General features: G+C 43.3%; 1 long non-coding RNA gene across 1 annotated transcript in view; it reads right to left on the bottom strand.

Annotated features, from left to right (window-relative positions):
* Positions 1-18,507, bottom strand: part of LOC104913326 — a 31,778-nt gene extending 13,271 nt beyond the window's left edge. Inside the window, exons 1-2 of the long non-coding RNA XR_002120041.1 lie at positions 18,037-18,507; positions 17,609-17,733 (exon numbers count right to left, since the gene is read on the bottom strand). This is a non-coding gene — a long non-coding RNA (uncharacterized LOC104913326). The remainder of the gene's footprint in view (positions 1-17,608; positions 17,734-18,036) is intronic.
* Positions 18,508-18,535: the final 28 nt, after the last annotated feature.

Below are 18,535 nucleotides of genomic sequence, written 5' to 3'. Positions count from 1 at the left end.
GGTCAGGTCAGTTAATTAATAGCCGAGATGCTCAGATGAAACCCTCATTAGATAGGAATATTTTCATGTGACCTTGCTGCGACACAAGCAGCAGGATATCATACAACGACAAACACTGCAGCGACGAAAGGTGTTACTGCATAAGCACAAAACACTGCAATGCCGAAAGAAAGAGCAGCCACTTTTTCTGACCTTTCCTAAGCAAGCTGCGGCTGTGTGCTACCTATATCCTGTATGAATGAATTCCTTTTTTGTGTGATTGCTCAAAGCCAGTGTGTCCGTTTCTATAGAAGCACCCACAGGATCACCGAAAACCACATATTCAGCTCTTGTTAATGTCACCAATGACGTACCAGGGCAAGTACTTGTTTGTCCCGAAGAAATACAGGACTTCCACCGCTCAGTGCGAGCGCCGCTGCAGAAAAGAAGTTGTTGACATGAGAGGAAAAACCAGGTTTCCTGTTTGAACTCTGACAGGTACTGGAAGATATGAGTAACATCAAATCTTGGTCTGCTCTAAAGGCAGTCTGTGGTCAGGGGGTTCTCACATTTGTTTGTGTGGAACAGCTTTGAATTGTTTGCAGATACTGCGCAGAAGAAACTCGGAGATGCTTATCGCCGCGCGGGGCCTGTTATGAGATGTGTGCGTTTGTGAACGGGTTAGGGGAGATCAAAACGGCTCCAGATGATATGGCTCACATGCTGTAAATGTGGTAGATGCTCCCGAGATACCTCCGAAAATATCACATGTCACAGCGTTGTCGAGTACAGGCGGCAGCCGCCCCTGTTTCCATCTCACGGCGCGGGGCAGGCGAGAGGAGTTTGGGGGATTTTTTCCAGATCATTCGTATGTGTGTGTGTCTGAAGGCTCAGATGAAAACTTTCCCTCCTTACGATTCTCACTAACAGAACGGGTGAAAGAGATCAATCTGAAAGCAGCGAGGTGCGGGAGGTGACGGCTCTGAACGCCGGGCTTTGTCCTCGCTGCCCTGTGCTGGTGGCCACAGCCCAGGAGCCACTTTCATCCTATTCTGCCTGTGGTCTCCCTGCTCACTGCAGGGGAGTTGGACTAGATGGCCTTCAAAGGTCCATTCAACTCTAACAATTCTATGATTCTATGATCCCACACCAGCAGGGCAGCACCAGCCCTCCAGCCAAGGTCCCAGAAGGGAACAGAGAGCACTGCTCAAACCTCCCCTGCAAGCAGCAGATCCCAAACCTTTGCATACACAAAACTAACCCTCAGTTTTCTTTAATGCAAGCCATTTTTTCCAGAAATTCTGCTATGACAAGACCTCCCGAAGCTCTGATAAATCAAAGTCATATCTGGGGATATAGCTGGTTCGTAGATTCCCCTTACAACTTAGAGTTGTTGTGGCTCATTAACAAAACTCTCCTCCAAAGCACAGACCCCTCAGCCATAGAGTCATAGAATGGTTTGGGTTGGAAGGAACCTTTGAGATCATCCAGTTCCACCCCCCCTGCAATAGGCAGGGATACCTCTCTCTAGAGCAGATTGCTCAAAATCCCATGCAATCATCCCATGCCATCACAGCTCAAACTGAATCACCTGAAATGCTCTCCCTGAGACCAAAGGCAGCTCTGCTCAGGCATACGATGCCCAGATGTGGCTCCCCAGAAGGGCATCACCACCGTGACCCTTCCCATGGAGCCTCCACACCATTGCCAGATCAGCTGGGCTGCATCCTGCTCAGCACCCTACAAACTGGTTCCTGCTCATTTCTGCCTGCTCCCCAACATTTTGTCAAGATTTCTTGTTCCTTTTTCCAATAGTGTGAGTGCTTACAGAAAGCAAATAGTCATTTTGAGCGCTGCCATGGAAGGAATGGAAACAAAGTAAAAAGTAAAACCATTCAATCAAGAAAAAGAGCAATTCCCACCAACAGGGCCACCCAGTAATTGGGCTTTTAGATCTGGGCTACTCACAAATGAGCTCTGATTACAAAAGACTATCTTGAGCCACTCCTCAGACACCTGATGCTCAGCCTCTCGCAGAGCACCCAGCTGGAGAAAAAGAAGAATTGGACAAGAACCATCCCTTGCAGCACTGGGTGCTGGGTTTGTCCTCAATTCTGAAAGAGCTGGGACCCTTTTAGACAAATTCACCACTTTCTGCGTTCATTTTTATATAAACTTAGAGAAGATTTTTGGTACCACACAAAGCTGATCAATTTTGCCAGCTGGATTGCAACAGTTCTGGCGCAGCTGGCACTGAAATGCAATATTAACCAACAGTCTGATCCTGAAACACCCCTGGGTGTTGAGTGGGACTTGAGTGGGTGTTTACCTTACTGCCTGTGCTTAACAGCGCACCTGAACGGGGCTGTGACCACGAAAAGAAACACGAGTGATCTTCCTTCCACTGAAGCCACTGCCCCAGCATTTATTTGAGAATACCAGGATTCAGCCATTCACTTTTTTTGGTAGTAGTCTATACTAACATCATTAGAAATGGATATAAAATAGTGCTAACAAAATCAACAGTAAGAAAACCCTGTAGATTCATAACTAGAAATAGTACGGAATTCGTTCAGCACGTGACACAGCAGAGAAAAAGATGTTTGGAAATGGGAACACTGCAGCACCATAAATCCACCGGTGTGGAGGGTTTTCCTTTACCTGAATACTAATTTGTGGACAGTTTTTGAATAACTTTCAAAGTGAAACTGTTTAAAACAACACATTACGGGTCTTTGTTCCTTTGAGATTTCAAGCACCGATGCAAACTATTCCATTCCAAGTGCTCCCCACTGATTCAGCCTCATTTTAGCAAATAATAAGGCCAGGTGTGTTTACACTCCTTTGCCATTAATATTCAAATCCTACATTTGGGAAAAGAATCAAATTTAACCAAGAGATAAGAAAGCCAGATTAAGTCAATTATTAAATATGATTTGTGCTCATTATGTTCATTAGGTATGATTTCATCAAGGAATTTTCCCCTTTTATTTAACTCTTCATGCTTAAGTGCTGCTACCAAATGTTTTGATTCTTATTTGAATAAAAAATTACAAGGAATATCCCTCTCAGACTTATTCAAATTCTCCCTTTTCAACTTTCAGCTTGTTTTACACGTTGGATTTTGAGACAGTTAATAAGACGTAATGGGGCTCCGTGTGCTCTGAGCAAAACCTTCATTTCGTACAGCCGGGCTGCAGGCAGCAAACACCCAACACAGAACCCAAAATGCCACCAAACTGCTCCTGAATCCCAGTGGGTGCCACACAACACTCGTGACCCCAGCAGTGCCCATTACCTGACTTCATCTCATCAGAAAAGGATAAGCAGAAGTCAAGAATTGTGTTGGTTTATTAGGAAAAAATAGAAATTAAAAAAAAAAAAAGCATTTTTTAACCAAGCAACAGATTTTCAAAGTGTCTAAATTTTCTCTTTTCTCTATTTTTTTTTTTTATTCTATACTTTCAGAATACCTAACCACAAGCATTTGAGCAAACTAGAGAAAAGAAACTGTTGGTAATTTTCTGTAAGTTTCAAAAGACAGCAGGATATACACGCTGTTTTATGTTTCTATGTATAGAGACCTACTGGCAAACGTACAGTGGAACAAAGATAGACATCTAGATAGATTCGTACCTGCCGTTCATGTGCCTGTATGGAGATAGATGCTTAATTAGATAAGTAAACAATGGAAACTTTTAAAATTTGTAGCGTTGTACTAAACTCTGAATGTATCTCTTGCTTCTTTAGCACAAAGGTTTGAAAGCCCTCCCTGGGTGCCAGCTGGCCGCACACCCAGCTCCTCGCCTGGGCACATGGGATGCTTTGGCCAGAACTGGAACACAACTAAATACCTAAATGTGAAATAAATATCTTTGATCAAATATTTCAATTAGCACGTGAAACTTTTTAGCAGAAAAATGAGGTCTGAGTTGTGAAACGAGGTGGTTGTAACATGGAAGAGTTTGAGCAGAGCTAAGGCAAGAAAAAAGGGAGATTCAGGCTAGATGTAAGACAGAAGTTGCTTATGTTAAGGGTGGTGAGGCACTGACACAGGCTGCCTGGAGAGGTGCAGGCATCCAAGGTCAGTCTGGAGCACCTGATGGAGCTATGGGTGTCTCTGCACATTGCAAGGAGTGGGACCAGGTGGCCTGGAAGGGTCCCTTCCAACCCAAACCATTCTGCGATCCTGTGATTCCATTTCATTTTCATTCCATTCAAGCTTATGGCAACTCGAACTCAACGTCAGGCTGCAGGACCTGAGATCCCACAAGATCGCTGCCCAGTTTCCCAGCACTGCTGAAAGAGCCATTCAGCTGTCCATGGAAATTAATCACTCCCAGCAAACTGAAAAGCAATTTGCTTATTTTTATTAAGCTTTCTTTTCCCCTCTGCTGGCAAGGCTTAAAGGAAGCAAAGATATAAAACAGAAATATTTAAGAGAACATTCATTAATTAGTAATAACTACAACATTGTGTGTTTCAAATCCCCGTCTCTCTGGGAATCGTGTGTTAAATATTCATTCCAATAGTTACACAGTTCCGAAGAGGATATATTTCTTCGCAACCAAACTTTAAAAATTAATGAAGGGAAATAAATCCAATAAAACCCAGATGATGACTCCGACTAACTCCGTTTTCTGAAAGAAATCTGATGGCTTAAAGAGCTTTCTCCTTCTCTCATAGTCTGTAAAGCTTGGTTTTAACTGTGATTGATGGCTTCTTGGCCTTTGTAACATATGATGAAAAACACAACTTTGGGTCTTTGTAATAGATGATAAAAAGCACAACTTGGCTAAGTTGACAAGTAAACCTGTCTGTGAAATCAGAATGGGAAGCAGATATCAACAAACAGGCTGAAAGCTTTTCCCAGCCTCCTCAGTGCTTCTTGGAAACCAGAAACAGTCTCCAAGAGCAGGGCCAAATCTGCCATGCAGCCAGGCACACAAGTAACTGGATTAGGTCCTCAAATAGAACGTGGTGTTGTGCTTCATCTTCAGCTAAATGAACATTTAGCATTCACCAGAAGTAAAAGTTGACACGGCCAGCTCAAGATCCCCTATTTATGCCTCTCTTCAAATTTCATGTGAGCTGTGAAAGCTGCACAGACTTTGTTGCAATTCCTTGCTTTATTTTATTCCAGGCTGGAGGGATAATAGTAAGCAAAAAGGAGCAAAAGGGATTAATAAAATTCCTTGCTCTTTCTAAGCAAAAGGTTACTTTTCAGTTGTAGAAGGCCCTTCTCAGTTGATTAATCTCTTATTCCTATCAAACTTCTTGGTGATTTTCACTTTCAAGGTACCTACAGGCCTCTAAGTGTTTGTGCTCTAAGTGCTTTTTGTTGGGACGATCCCAGTTGTTTTAAAATCCACATCACCATCACACATCGGGTGGTACAACTCCACCTTCCCTCAGCTTTCTAGCTGTGATTCAGCTCCCAGCCATGCTTCTTCAATCCGCTCTCTGCACTTACCTTGACCTGCTGCTCCCAGTCCTGGCTCTTGCCTGGCCTTGACCACCTGACCAAGAGCCCAAACCCAAATCATGCCTTACACAGAAGCTGCCATTTACACTGCAGGATTTCCCAGACAATATTGTGCAAATGCACATATGTATTATTAAAAAAATAAATCAACAAACTACACTGAATGCAATCTTTCCCAAACCCTTTGATGACGGCAATAGAAAGTGGGATTACAAGTGCTGATGTGATGCTGCTTACTTGCATTTCTCATATTGTAACCAGCAGTCAGTCTACAGGCACTGGAAACTGAACAACTGCTAGGGTCTAATTCTCCTCTGATTGCTATGATGCTGTTGATAAAACGTTAAAGGACAGATTCTGCCCCCAGACTTTCACACTCACACACACGCAGCCCCACGAAAGGTACTCAGCAGCATCACTTCTAATAGCAATTAACAGGATGAGACATGAGGCACAAGATGGTCTGCTTGGGGAAAACACAGGGAAGCCGCATCAAACCACAGCACCTTTATTTCAACGGGTGCAAAATGCAGCTGTAAAGAGGAGAAGAGGAAAGAATCCGCATGGCACTGAGTCCCAAAGGCACTCCCAGGCCAAGCCCAGCTCGCCCAGCACACAGACAAGAGAAGGTTAATTCTCAGCACACAACCCTAAGCACACAGCAAGGCTGGCATGCACCTCCTGGAGGATCAGAAAGCCAGAAGTTCACTTGGTTTAATTTTTCTACATTTGTTGTATTTTTGTTATTATTGCTGCTGTGTCCCACCTTCTCTCTCTCCCTTTTTCGGGTCCTATATTACCATTACTTAACTGGAAAGAGCTTTCTCTACACATTTCAAGTGGCCTTTGGAAGGACATCTTCCCATAGCCCTTGAAGTTTCTGCAGAGATACATTTCTCTCTCCTATCTCAACAATCTTTTTGCTTCAACAAGAAGTTTATTTTTTCTCTCCCCGCTCTGCTTTTTTAGCAGCCCTCCGCATGGCCACGAGCCACCACTCACAGACTTTCCATCAATCTGAATGAGCTTCAGCTCACACTTCAGGTTCAAAAGTTTTCTGCCCCTTTCTCATCTTCAGATCCCTTTACCACAATGCTTCCTACCCACACAGGAGCTCGTTTTTATGAGCTGGAAATCTCACGAGACAGCGGCTCTCAGGTTGTTTCCAGTTCCCAAAGAAGGCAGTGCTTGTGCTCTCAGAGGGTTTCAGTAACTCCCATTCTAAACTGGCAAGAACTATAATTTTTCAGGCACGAAAGCATCTCATTTCATCAGGTTTAGGCAGAACAGTTGGAGCTGTTTGGCCACTTTTAGCTCTGTATGTTCCATAAGGTTTGAGTAAATCTTCAGCACAGGTGCCAAAGCAGATACCCATTCCCAGTCACACCCAGAGGGTGAGCATCAGCAACTCACTATCAAGTGCACACATCAAGTGAAGGTCTGCAGGAAACTATCTCAGTTTTGTTCAGTGCTTTCCCTAAAATCAGGGATGATCAGAAGAAAGGACATCTTTAGTTTTGCAGATGATAGGACTGTGGAATTCCCTGCCAGTATATTGAAGGGCAAGACCAAAGTTCAATATGATCATTACAACAGAAATAACAACAAAGGCAGTTCAACATGAGCAGGATAAGTATTACAAAAAAGTAGTGAGCACCAATAGAGACCAGCAGATGCATCTGGTGAAAAGATGGTAGTGAACAAAACGCACAGGTGATGCGATGGAGGAGAACAGACTTCAACCTTGGCAGGAAAGACTCAAAAAAAACCAAACTTTAGGGAAACTAAAGAGAGAGGGATGCCCTGTAACAGTCTGCATGGAGGAGATGTGAGTTCCCATCATGACAAGAGCAGATTTCAAGGTTTCTCACTGGAACAACAGTGGACGTTTTTCCTGCAGTGGTTCAGGGGATGGGCCAGCAGACCTGAGAAATCCTTTCCTTGCTCATTAAATAGCTGGCCATGGTTAGGTTTTCTGGGAAGATCAAAGCTAACATTTAACCAAGTGCAGAGCAACTGCAGATCCACGGATGTTGTTATGATACAACTTTCTGGATTTTTAAACCCGCAACAATAGTTAGTGGCCAACCTTGCCCGGAAGCTCCACTGAGATGATGCAATTCCACTCTGCTGACAGAAGCCTTTGGTGGGAATAGGGAAGAGTCCACTTCGATTGTTTTTCAGTCCCAGAGCTACAGATTCACCCAGGAATTGGCTTAGTTTGAGTGAGAAGGATGGAGCTCCAGTGACACTAAGGGATTTCCGTGGCACATTCGATCTCATGATTTCTTCTTTATTTTTTTTCTAAGAGAACAAACAAACAAAAAGGATCTAAGACATCTGCCAGTGCCACATCAGCCTATTTCCAATCCTGTCCCCATCCGATCATCCTTTACCCCATTCTTCCACCCCCAGAGCTGAGCTTTGTTGAGAATAATGCTCAGGTTTTGTCCAAGAAGGGAGACAGAATCCCTCCCTCCCACGACATCCATTCCATGTCATTAGAGGGAAGATCGCAGCTGAGATAAGCTTTTATACAAACACTGAAGGAAATGAAGACATCAAGCAGCAAAACGATGAGTAACAAATGCCAAACAGGCACTGACAGCATTTAGGTGAAGCAAAGTCTCTGCCTTCCACATACGTCCTTCCCTTATTCTGCTCAAAACAGTGCGAGGTACACAATCAGCAGAAGTCCAGCCAGGAGTGAGCCATTGTAATCCCAGACCCTGGGCCACATCCTCACATTCTGGCATTCATTTACTCAAAGGAGGGCCTGCCCACACACCTCAGTCACCATCTGCCTCATTGTTCTCAAAGGGCTGCCGTGTGCACGAGGTTTATTCGAGTTTTGCTCCCTTAACTCTCTTGATATTTACTTACACAATTATTTCATGCAGACTTATTGTTCAAGCCTTTCCTTTTGTTCTTGTAAAGATTAACTTCTTAGAAACAAGCTCTGTCGGCAAAGTGTTTTGAAACGTAGTTCTCTGGTGGTGGTCTATTTTCAGCAGTGACATGCTTGGTGGTCATTGTGCTTTACTGCTAACACTTAGTGGTTTTAAAAGTTGTTTTCTGTTCTATGTATTAACATATTTCGTTTACTATAAAAAGACTCTTAAACATACATTTCTCCAGCCTTCCTTACCCATTACAGAAAGAAACCCAAATGTTATATCAGAGACTAAGCCAAAGTCAAGTCTCAAAAAGTTCTTACCCAAAAACTTTGCTTGCAGACTCTCTAACCATTTATTTTCCTGACGAGCTTAAAAGCCCTTAAAACAACAACTCAGGCACAGCCACCACACCCCATCAGACACGCACTGCATTTCCTTATTGTTAAGACAACAGCAAGAATCCCAGCACGTATGAGACATGCACAGTGAAAGCACCGACCGTGTTCTGCACTCAACACACAATATCGATGGAAAATAAACAGTCATTTAAAAAGCAAGCTGCATGACTTCGAGCTGTGCCTCAGCAACTGCTCCCGCTGCAGAAGGGCTGTGCAAGCACAGCTCAGTCTTTCAGAAAAGGATTTTTAAGTGATTAGGAAAAACTATCTGTCTTCAGCCATCAATGCTTTATTCTGGGCCAATATTTACCAGCAAGCAGTATGTGACGTGCTGGGCTCCTGTTTGCGGGGCAGAGCCGAGACAATGGGCTCAGCAGGGTCTGTGCACAAAGCACAGCTCTGTGGGCTGTGTCCATGGGCAGCAGGGCACTGTGTGCAGCTCAGGCATCGTCAGAAAATGGTACTGATAAATGGGAAAGGGTTCAGAGCAGAGCTAGCAAAATAATGAAGAGCTGGTGGGGAATGAACGACAGAGGGGAGATTAGGGAATTGCATATATATGTCTTTCACCAAGGGAAATCATTTGGGATATCTGACAGGTATAAACTCAGAGAAGAGGGAAGTGCTCAGGCTGGGATGGATAACTGGGAGCAATTAGAGGCAGCTGAATGAAGCTTAGGCTCAATACAGGGAAAGAAAACTAGGAAAGAAAATTAGAATATAAAATAGTTCGAGGCAAAAGGGTCATATGCAGAAACTCCTTCACCGGAGAATTCAAAGACAAGCAGGCTAAAACCCTAACAAATATTTGGCAAAGGGCTCAACCTTTGTGAAGTGGGGACACTGAGTGACCCACTAATGCTTTGCCATCTCCAGGATCTAATGCTCTATTTACACCCAAATACAGCGTGGGATGCGATGCAGTAAAGTCACACACATTCACTTTTAAGGCAGCCTTTCCTCGGGGTCTCTGCATGGCCAGCTTCAGGCAGCTCCATGAGCTCCAGGACATCTAATACTGCCACAGCAGCAGCAGCCCAGCACGTGTAGCAGCATTACTCCAGAGAGGCAGGGAGCTGCCATGTGCTCTCCTGTCCCCAGAAGAGTGAAGTACTGGAGCAAAGCATGCCGCTGGCTTGTTCTCCTTTCGCCAGAGTTTACATCCATGACACAAAAAGCACAGTACTCTCATACTGACATTTACTTCAAGAAACACCAGGAGAGCTTCCAAAGCAACCACTGGGCAATGAGAAAACGTAAGGAGCTCCCACACCAGCAAAGTCTTCTTTCTGATCCCAGAGGCTTGCAGCTCAGAATCCTCTATTCAAGCACAGAACTGCAAGACATCGTGGGGTTAAAACCAAGCCTTGCATCAAGATTAAATACATCTGTTATGAAAACTTGCTGTGTTTTGCATACATGATTCAATAAAGAGTCTCAGTGGGATAATTGCTTTGCCCAGGTTATTAACCAGAATTTTCTTTACTTTTTTTTTTCCTCATTACTCCTTAGAATAATGTTTAAGGTAAACAACTCATAATTGTGTAAGAAAATGCATTAAGTGGAATGCTCCATCCTAAATGTTAATTCCCGGATATTATGCACTATTACCAAAAGTCAGCATAGGAAATGAATATTTCAAGAAGCTAAAGCACACAGCGCATGCAGAACATAAAAGACCTACTGAAAGTTAGGTACTGAATACAGGAGGGAATATCAAGGGGCGAATGCGATTCGTACAAGGCCGGAAGGCGCCGAAGCCGTGGGCAGAGCGAAGCGGGTGGGATGAGCGGGGGTTGCGCCCGAAGCAGCGCGGGGAGAAGCCGTCTCCACCTCCGACCGCCAGAGGGCGCTGCAGCGCAGCCTCGCCGGAATCGTATTTAGATCCGCGAGCCACCAATTGTATTTTGGAAAGGCAGGGTGCAAGAGAACGGAGCAAAAAGAGTGGTGCAGGACACTGCTTTAGACGAACTTCAGAGCTCTAGTGCCCAGGTGAAACATAGGATTTTTAAAATATGTATTTGAGAAGCTAAGAAACTGTGACCAAAGAAGGAACACGTCACAAAAAGATGGGCTGATGTAGACTTCAAAGCCCAACATCCAAACTAATAAAAGTCTACATTGCCATCCATTTGCAAGTGACTGCATTTAGTGCATACCAGAGCCTCTGTTTGGACCAGAGCAGAGCAGAATCCAGTTCTGAATGGAGCCACGTGGCACCAGTAGTTATTGTTTTGCCCGGACTTGGCTCAGCAGAATTGTTGGAGCACACTTGCCAGATCAAGTGCTGGCTGTTCCCCTCGCCTCTGAATTCTGCTATAAAAGAGGACTGGGGCAAACCATCCTGAACCAGGATCTGATGCCCATTGCTGTGTTGGGAGAAAGATGCCATTCTGCCAAAAGCTCAATCCATCGCCACATCACTGCAGAGCCCTGCTGGTCTCAGCCCTTCCGTACAGCCAGGCAGGGCTTTGCCTACTCAGCATGCCCTGCCAGGGATGCTGTGTGAAATAAGCACCTCAAGTCCCAGTGTTGCAACAGTCCACATTCTTGAGCAACTGTCACCTGACCCTAGAGACTCCTGGAGCTGTATGATGCCCTTCCCATCACATTAATGGCACAGAAGGTGTCCAGCAGTGCTTTTGAGAAGGCCACTTCCCAGCGGGGTTTTGTTAAGGGTAATGAGCTGAGCGCCCACAAAGGATGAGGCAGATAACTGGGAATGCCACAGCTGAAGCTGAGAGTGACCACTAGTCAGCATTGCAGGCTTCCGACAGAAAACACATTGTTTTCTGCTATGTGGACAAACAGGTTGGACTCATTACCACATATAATCATTATTATTTATGCTCTACAGACATCAGAGTTTTGTCTTTAAATGAACTTATGGAAGGGGGGGGGGGAAGGGAATAAATCACAAAGCTGAATAATCCCTTTAATTATATGCTTAAAAATCCTGAATGGAAGAAATTAGGAGACACAAAGGAATCAACGTAAACTAATTATTCCTTGTTTCGCAGCTAACGTATTTCTATGGTAACCACTGTGGTCTTCGAAGAAATTAAATGATCTTTTAAATCAGTTCATCAGGAAAGCCACCCAGCAAAGCCACAAAACAAAGATCTTTCAAACAAGTCTAGAGATGATGAAGGAGAAAAGCATGCATTTTCCCAGCTGTTGATCATTAGAGCTACGAAACTGCATTTTCATTAAAACCACCGAGGAGATTCTCTCTTGTTGCTCTGCGGGAGGTTGGTGGCTGTGTGCATGGGTGCACACACAGAAGAAAGGAGAGATGACTTCTGTACGCTGTGCCAGCAAAGCAAGGTGAACAGAAGGCAAGCAGGTGCGGTTTTGTTGTGTTTTCGAGAAGAGTTGCACTTTCTGCTCACATATTTGTTGAGGTTGAAAATTTCCAACCTAGATCTTAACACAACTTCAGTTTCCCTGTGCAATTTTAGATAGAACATGCAATTTTAGCTGGAACTTCAGATAGTTCCAGCTCTGTCTCTCTGGTATGTGGAGCCGTGTGTCCAGCAGACGAGAGATCTACCATTTCAGTAGGACAACTACACATGCAAAGCGCTGCTGTACTCAGTAAAGACCAAGTTTACACATTTTTCTCTTGAACTGTAGGAAATTAATCAAAACCATGCACTTAAAACCTAAACCAGGCTGTCATCGGCTTTGCATTATTAAAGTTTAGCTCAAGGGGTGCATTGCCAGAGGAATAATTCAACCAGAATGGACCACGAAGCAAGCAGATTTGGGCTCAGTGGGAGGTTTGCCTCTCCAGGCTGTGCAGAGCTTGTTAGCCAAGCAGACAGCTCATGCAAACACGCCTCACTCCTCTTTTGTCTGCACCACCAAAACCAATGGCTTCCCCTATCACATCTGTGGCCATGCTGGCAGCTAGAGATAAAGAGATGAACCAAATAGCCTCATATGGAGGGATCCTCAGTGTTCAGTTAGGAGGAAAGTCCCTGCAGCTGAAGGGTTCAAACCCTTTCATAGATTTTTTTCTCCTCCCCTTGGGCTCCGCATAGCACTTTTGCTGCCATTCTTCTGTGCCCACCCTCCTCTAGTGCTGTGAACAAAACAGGAACTTAATTGCAGAACATTGACTTGAATGCTGCGCACACTCACTTTCTTCCTGTGCAGGCACGAGTTGCCACAAGGAGCAGAAATACCCAACCAGCCAAGTGCCAGCAGGGACACGAAGGCACTGCTACCTGACACGGGGCTTCTCCATCTTCAGCTTCACTCCTTTACTTGGATGCGTTTTGCCACAGCTTTGTAAGGACAAAGACATGTCACAAATCCCAGACGCAGTCCAACAACAGATTCATTCCTGCCTTCGGTTAACATAAGATTATTAATATTCTTAATAATAGCAATAACCACTCCTATTAAGACATTCTGTTGGATTTGGAGAACAGGTTCCTATTTTCCTCAGGATCTAATTTTAGAAGCTTCTGGGGACTATGTAAACTCTTGAGCAAGAAACAAACATAAAACCAACTCAGATTGTTTAAAACACGGGGTGGGTGATGAGACCCAAATACCCTGAAGTGAGTCCTGCAGATCTGCAGAACAAAGAAGAGCACAAGAGCCCCCTGGGCCTGGCTGGGCTGCTACAAAGAGGAAAAGCTTTCCCAGCAACTTGAAAGAAGACAGCAAACTTGTGGGAATGACCAACGTGGAGCATGAAACCCTGTCAAGATATGGGAAAGGCTATGGGGATAAGCACACAGCCATGTGGGGAGCTCAGCTGATGGGGAAGCTCACTCCCATTTGACACAAGACACAGCTCTAGATGCTTTTCTAGTCTGTTTTCTTCAAAAGATAAAGCAGCTTTTTGCACACTGAAACACATTCCTAACACTCGGTCCATTCACATCATATTTTTCTCTCTCATTATACCAGGAAAAAAAAAAAAAAAAATCAAAAGCCACGCAGCATTCACATCACACTTCTAACAGACAAAGGAGCAGAAACATCTTCAAGATTTTTTAGCTCTTGATTCTACAGAGCACTCCAGCAGCTTAATTTACTGCACATGAGTAGTATACTGCTCCAGCAGGACCCCATAGATGATTAAAAGAATAAATGCAATTGTCTCCATAGATCAGTGCAGTAATTTATTCCTCCCTGAGTATCAGATGGATCCTTATAGCCTCTTTGATAAATTCATGCAGTGCGAAGCATTGTGATCCAAGCTGTAAAGCCACACACACTACAGAATCTCTCAGATACGTATAAACATTGTGAATTAATTATTTTGTTCCTACTGCACTTCTTGTTTCTCTTTGCTTCTTTCAGAAGTCTGTACATAACAGAGCTCCTAAAAGCAAGCCTTCACCTTTTCCAAGGATTTCCTGACTAATTGCACATTAGAAAACACATTGATCGGGGTCAGATGCCTTCAGCTGGGATACATCTTCAAGACTCTGGAAATACAACTTGAGGTCCGTAAATTATACAAGAATTTTGCAGAGCGGCAACATGGCACCAAATCAGATACAGGAGCTGTTTTTGCTGAAAGATGGTGCCTGAAATACAGGTTTTTCTGAACTCTGTGGACCCTCAGACTCTAAAGATCAGCTTCCTTCAGAGGTAGCTTTAGTGGCCTCACAGCAGTGACCCTACAGGAAAAATAAATGAGTATGTGTTGTTCGCTGAAGGCGAAGGCATGTTTTGCACACATGATGTCACTCTTGCAACTCAGGAGGAACTAATTGCTTGGCTTGTTGTAGTCTCATACTCGTTGGGCTCACTTGCAAATTATAGTCGTCTGGAGAGCTACAGCATGTCATCAGCACACAGCTATGTTGTCTGAAGCATAATTAATATCTGCCTTTCTTTTCAAGTTCCTTATTTACCCTCTTTCCCCCATGACAAATATGTTAATGACCTCTCCAAAACCCACAGGTTGTCATTTTCAAAGAGCCCCTGTCTTTCTGCCTTGAGCTGAACACTTGAGACTAAATCACAGTGAGCCTGTTCCTGCCCCCATTAAAGCTGCTGAGGGTTTTTCAGCGACTTCAGTGTAAGCAAACTCTCACAGGCTCTAATGGGAGCAGGACCACAGACCTATTTTACTTTGCACCTTCAGCCAGAGGTTAAAAAAAAAAACAAACAAACACACCAAACAAACAATAAGGATTGTCCTACAAGTCTGCAGGATTTGGGGTTGAATCAAGTGCCCAGGGCAGTGCCAGGATCTCAGATCATTCACTCCCATGGGTTGCCAAGCTTTGTTGGATTTGGTCTGAAATGCTATCCCTTCTGCCTTTGGTTTTGACCAGTTTTGAGGATGGGTTTTAAAACATCATTTCAATTTTTCAGCACAAATTACCTACTTAGCTGATTCTAAGTACTTTCCTGCAAAGGGTAAAATATTTCCCAGATTTGAGTATAGCTGCATGTGAAAATAAGCATAGACAGCATGTCTACAGCAATAACTGTACTGGTAGCCCAATTCATTACCGTGGAACATCTTGATACCACTTTATAAAGTGCTGCTTGCACTCATACAAGGACTTGAATAATCCTCACTGCATGACTCTTACATACATGTATATATAGATCAGTATCTTTACAAATGAGTCAGATTTAAAAATAATAAATGTATTTACACTAAAAACAGAAATAGGATCTCCTATATTTAACAACCCGCATCTGTATTCTACTTTTCCTTTTTTATTAAAAAAAAAATCCCCTGCTTAAATCATCTACCAAACAGCAGAGATCTCCATACAACTGAGAAATACTATTTCCACTACTACAGAACTGTTAGTTTCATATGTGAATAAGGCATTTCCCTTCCCAAGATTTAAACACATGGCAAGTCCCCATGCCGTATTTATTAAGTTGTCACACGTCTCTACCCCACTGGTTAGCAAGGTGGATCTTCAGGAGTTCTTACCACACTTCTAATGTGAATGTACTTGCAGGTAAGAATGTATAAGGTGTTATACCTTTCTTCTTTTGTACTTGGTGTTGTAAAATAGAGGTTCAGACATTTTTCTAAATTGTTCTCTTCTTCCACTTCCATGCAATCTCCTTCTCCCTTAGCTTCTAAGCTTGCTTCCTACTTGGCTATATCCTGATCCCAGAATTAGCTGATATATGGCACACCTCTTGTCAATCTAGAATGACTTGTGATGATAGTCCCAGGAGGGTCTGCTCATACAAGCCACTGCTCATATCTATTACTGTTGGCCTCAGAAGCACTGCAGACACACCAAGTGCCAAGTATTTGAGGGTGAAAATTATATTTGAGGGATAGTGTTAAATCTGTGTACCAATGCAGTCTTAGCTAAGCAAAGAAACTTTGCCTTGACTGAGCACCTTTTCTCAGTCAGAAGCATCAGACTGTCCTGCAAGTTTTCCAAAGCGTGGGCAGGGCCAAGAGACACAGAGCAGGGGAAGAACCATAAAACATAATGACTCTGCTACCTCAGCCAGAGTCAGACTTCAGTAATTTAGGAAGCTTGCACCCTGACGGAGGTACAGAGAATTATCCATTCCAGCTCAATTTCTCTTTTTAATGACTTGATTCCTGCTTCCTGATGGTTTAGATGCATTTCTTCAGCGTTATTTTAAAAGGTTCCTGCATTCGTCACTTATTAAAGAAACTTTCTGCATTTAAAAGCATTTATAATTTTATGAAGTTTGCCAGACTCTGCAGTGAGTCCAATGGATTTTAGTGCTCCTTTCTCTACCAGCAACAGCAAAGCAAGGGTTATGATTTGATTCCTGGGTTTGTCTTCTTTTTTTTTGGTATCATCACTGACAAGCTACATTTGACACCTCTGTGCCTCAGCTTGCCTACTTCATAAATGGGCCCAGCAACACCTCTGTCACATGGTGTTAAAAGGCTGAGTTAATTACTGCTCATAAATCACATTGCAAAGAGGAATATATATATATATATGCAAAGTAGTTTTGATGACGTAATAGAATTGCATTGCTTTTAGATGCAATTAAATTGTTAGGAGATTCATATTTCTTGTACCACTTTGCAACCCATTAGCATCAAATATTACTTCCAGAATACCCAAAACCTAGGTACAATATCTGCCATTTGAGAAGATGCTAACCAAGACATTCACCAGGGAAGATATTGGAACAGGAACATTTTTCTCTCTCCTTCTCCCATTGAAGTGGAGCAATTTTTGCATTCATTTTAAATGCTGTAGGACCTGAATATATTCCCCATTCCTAGTCTGCTTTGAAAAGCAACACTGCCACTTTGTAAGACAAATCCTACATTTAGTAGCTCAGTTATAAACAAATGCTTCTCCTCCCTCCGCTTAACTAGCACACTGGGCTGCTGAAAGATTTAAAATGAGGCACCTTCACTTTGTGAAGTGTTTTGAGATCTGCCAAGTACAAAGTAACACTAAGATTACCATTTTCACTTTGATTTTTTTCTCTATGAACCACTTGCTATCATCCACAGCTGCTTTGTGGACTAGGCGCAGATAAGGGGCTTAGGCATGAATACCATACATTTCAGGATATCAGACACACAAACGGAGCTTGCAGTGCAGAAATAGAATCAAGCTATGAAGTTTGGATTAAACAAGAAACTTCTTATTAAAGACTGCAATGATTTTCATAGCCTTACTTTTTTTTTCCTGCCCACTGGAAAGATGAAGGAACACTACGAAGTTTCGGTGCAAGTCCAGAATTCAATAGTACACAGTGAAACTCTTTACTTGTTTTTTTAATCTGAATTTCAGCTTTCAGTTGTAACTGAAGTGGGCATTTTCTGTGCTTCTATGCTGCACCAAGGTGGCATGAAGAGGCACAAGAGAGGGGAGAAAGTAAAAAGAACTCACCAACGGAGGTACCTATGGTGGTGCATCTTTGTTTCCTACACATTTCTCCTGCTGGTCCGGTGAGCTGAACACTCCCTTCGTTCCAAGCAGACAGCATGCACAGCCACCAGCAGACATCAGAATCCCTGCCGAGCAGTTCAGTCTAGATGTAACTTCCAACCACACAAAAGTGACAAAATCTCTGAGAATTACTTGTTTGTGGAATCATCCCACTCCTTTCCATTCCCAGGACAGCTTACTTGTCCTACCACTAAAACAGGCAGGTGAAGATGTTAGCAGTGGTTCTTTCAAGGGCTGGGTGTGCTTGGCAAGGGAAACCTGAGGCTTGCTATGAGGAGGCCTTTTTCTTAAATCTTACATGTGGGAAAATAATAATTTTTGAAGTGACTAATGATGTAGAAATACTTCACCTCCTTCACAAAACAAACCTGCTGCCTTGGGGATTGCACTTTGGTGCTAAATTTCATTTCAGCAGAAAAAGCCAAGTGAGGGTTTCTTCACATTTTAGCTGCCTCCTGGCACCCTACGAAGAAATAAAATGACAAAATTAGATCATATTCATCTCATACTTGGAATCAAGACAAAACGTGGGTACCCTGGATGGCCCAAATTCTGATCTGGATTTGAAGTCACAGTTTTTCCAAGGGGCTGGACTTTGGGTATAGCCACCTCCGTGCTAAAGAATGCCAACAGGGAGGCAGGTAACAAATCATACATGACTACAGGATCTGGCCCTCATTTGGGGGGCAGAACACTGAAACTGTAATTGCTCTTGCAATGAATAGCTGACGAATGAAAACAATTAGTCACTTCATTTAACCTGTTGTTAGCTCTGTCAACGCAAGTTTACAGAAGTCACTGGACTGCAGGCAGACAATAAAATCAAGGTATTTGATTAGAAGAGAAAAAAAAAAATCACAAATCTTA

This window comes from Meleagris gallopavo, chromosome 15, assembly GCF_000146605.3.
Source record: "Meleagris gallopavo isolate NT-WF06-2002-E0010 breed Aviagen turkey brand Nicholas breeding stock chromosome 15, Turkey_5.1, whole genome shotgun sequence".
NCBI classification, from domain to species: domain Eukaryota; kingdom Metazoa; phylum Chordata; class Aves; order Galliformes; family Phasianidae; genus Meleagris; species Meleagris gallopavo.
Note: the sequence above shows the minus strand (reverse complement) of the source record. Positions and strands in the feature narration are given on the sequence as shown.